General features: G+C 39.3%; 1 long non-coding RNA gene across 1 annotated transcript; it reads right to left on the reverse strand.

Annotated features, from left to right (window-relative positions):
- Positions 1-1,049: 1,049 nt before the first annotated feature.
- Positions 1,050-1,765, reverse strand: LOC143962771 (uncharacterized). The gene is made up of 2 exons (XR_013270785.1): positions 1,502-1,765; positions 1,050-1,401 (listed from the first exon to the last, which is right to left on the reverse strand). It is a non-coding gene; the product is annotated as an uncharacterized LOC143962771 (long non-coding RNA).
- Between the last annotated feature and the right edge of the window lie 1,181 nt (positions 1,766-2,946).

A 2,946-nucleotide genomic window follows, 5' to 3' on the forward strand; every position in this document is an offset into this window, starting at 1 on the left:
TGTAATGCCAGTCCTAATAGCTTATCTATAGATGGCTTTAATTGAAAAAATCTAGGTGTAATATTTGATGCTAATTTAACCTTTGATCCACATGTACAAAACATTATCAGAACATCTTTTTTCCACTTGAGAAACATTGCTTGGCTGCGCCCTATGCTATCATACACTGTAGCTGAAAAGCTGATCCATACATTCTGCAGCCAGAATCCTGACTAGGTCTGTTACAAGCGATCCCTGATGACCCCTATCTTGGAGTCCTTGCACTGGCTAACTGTCCGGTTTTGCATAGACCTCAAGATCCTCTTGCTCACCTATAAAGCTCTTCATGGCTTGGCACCCACTTATCTCTCTGAACTTTTATCAACTTACTCCCTCCACCTCGTAAACTCTGCTCCTCAAATTTTGGTTTGCTGTGTGTCCCCTCTACTCACTTACACTCGATGGGAGACAGAGCCTTCTCCTACTATGCTCCAAAACTCTGTTATTCACTTCCAAAGTACATCAGAGAGTCATCTTCTACAAACTCATTCCAAGCAAATCCAAAAAAGTTTTTCTTTAGACAAGCTTTCATTTAATTGTTCCTTTTTCCTTTATGCTATGTTATCCTGTTTATATCTTATGTTTTCCTTGTAAAGCTCTTTGAGAAGCCACCTTTAAATGTGCTATATAAAATAAATGTTATCATTATTATTACTATTATTATTATGCTGCTCTATCTGTGGCTACATGATCCCATCTGTGCTTAGTTTTATGTCCCTCTGCGGGAGGCTCCAATAAATGGTGGAGGGATAATGTGGGCTAAATCCTGTGTCTGATCAAATCAGCAACAGCAAGATTTCAGAAGAGTGGAGCTCTGAGTCTTGGGTCCCACACCATGAACAATTGACTATGCCCTTCAACTCGTTTTAAAAGATAAGTGACCTGCTGCAGTACCAAGTAGCAATGGCATGCTTCCATCCCGAGTACATTATGTAAAAAGAAAAGGGGAACAAGTGGGACTTTAAACGAAGCATGTCGATTGAAAATAACAATGTATGAACACATGTGAATAAAATGATTTAGATTTAATTTATAATCAATAGCCACTAGGGGTTGTCCAAGATCGGAATGCATACAATAGTAGTACAGTAGTATAAATATGGATATACACTCAATGTATCTTCATAATAGTAATCCGAGAATCTAGAAGTATAGACAAATCAATGGACATACATGGATGCAGTTCATAACAGAAATGCATAAATCAAAAATCATAAAATCACATGAACGAGTGCAAACTCAATAAGACAAAAGTTGATATTATCAAGGATAAAAATAAGCTTAGGTAGGCATCCTTAGTTTGAGAACCCGACGCGTTTCTTGGCTTCTTGCCAGTCATCAGGGGTGGGATGCATGTTTTTACTAAAAAAGCAAATAAATATGACAAATGTTAATATAGGCGGAACCTCAGTTAAATAGAGAAAATATCAAATTGGTCCACTTGATTGATAAAGTGACTTACAAAATAGCCCAAAGATTGGGCAGAACTTCCAGCAATGGGAACTGTTAGAGCTGGGATAAAACCGTCTCATCCGGGGTTGAGGCAGGGTTCAGACCATCCCCCAACAATGTCAGGGGGCAGGCCAGGGGGAACCGAAACAGACATCCTCAACACAGGTCCACTAGGTACTAAATGTATATGTGTGTTACCCAAATCTGCGAAAGAGAAAAAAGAAAAGAAAAGAAGAAAAGTGTGATGGGTCACAAAAAAAAAAAAAAAAAAAAAAAAAACCCAAAAGCAGGACACTGAGTGTTGGATTGAACGTGTTGAATGAATATAGCTGATGGCTGAAAAGTGTGTGTGAATGAGATATACATAAATGATTGGGAAATAGGAGAAGACTAAATGTGTGTTAAATAGGTGGGAATGGATGATGGGGAAGTACACAATCATCCAATTCAAATGTGTAAAAAAGTCTGTGCAGTGCTCTGAATGAAACAATGTATGTGCAAAAAGGAGAGAGGAAAAACGAAACAAAAACAAACAAAAAAAAAACATGCATAAAACTATTACCCATATGTAGAGTTAAGGAGTGATCTCTTCCTAGTGGAGCACAGTGGAGGAGTGAACTGTCTGTCTGTCCCAGCTCATATACCCCAGGCTCTGGGCGGATCCCCGCCAGCGTCATGCATGATGTCTTTTGCAGCTGTGAAAAGATGAGGGAACACTCACAGCTGAGGATAATCCATACCTCAGTGGGTGCCCCTCCATCTTAGCTGCAGCATCAGGTGGAAAGACAGAAGGAAAAGAAAAAAAAAAAAAAAAAAACACAAAAACAAACAATAGACTCCCACCTTGCAGTGTCTATTGACACCACTCGAGGGGCCCCTTTATGCATGGCGCCGATGCGCTGAGATCGAACCCCACCACCCCCTGTGATCCACAAAGGGAGGTAGGGAGGGAGCTGAGCGCATCGCAACCCCGAAAAAATGACTGCAACATACCCAGCAAAAACAGCCCATATGTTCAATTGATTGATAAATAAATTCCAGGAAAAACAAAAACTAGAAAAAATAATATTAAAAAAGTTCTCAATAACTGATGGAAACACATATATAAATAATTTCAAACCGCAGGTTTATAAACCCGAAACTGGGATTATAAATGAATAGGGATATACATACAGACGAATATTAACTAAGGATAAGGATAATGAGTAATTGTGCAGCATGGTCACCAAAGGAGCAGGTGTCTTCCACCCAAATTATATAGTTTAAAAGATAAGTGACCTGCTGCAGTACCAAGTAGCAATGGCATGCTTCCATCCCGAGTACATTATGTAAAAAGAAGAAAAGGGGAACAAGTGGGACTTTAAACGAAGCATGTCGATTGAAAATAACAATGTATGAACACATGTGAATAAAATGCCCTTCAACTCCATCCCCATGCAACCAGTTCCTGTACAA

Source organism: Lithobates pipiens, unplaced genomic scaffold (assembly GCF_037356315.1).
Source record: "Lithobates pipiens isolate NorthernLeopardFrog02 unplaced genomic scaffold, aLitPip1_a1.2 Scaffold_8, whole genome shotgun sequence".
Lineage (NCBI taxonomy): Eukaryota > Metazoa > Chordata > Amphibia > Anura > Ranidae > Lithobates > Lithobates pipiens.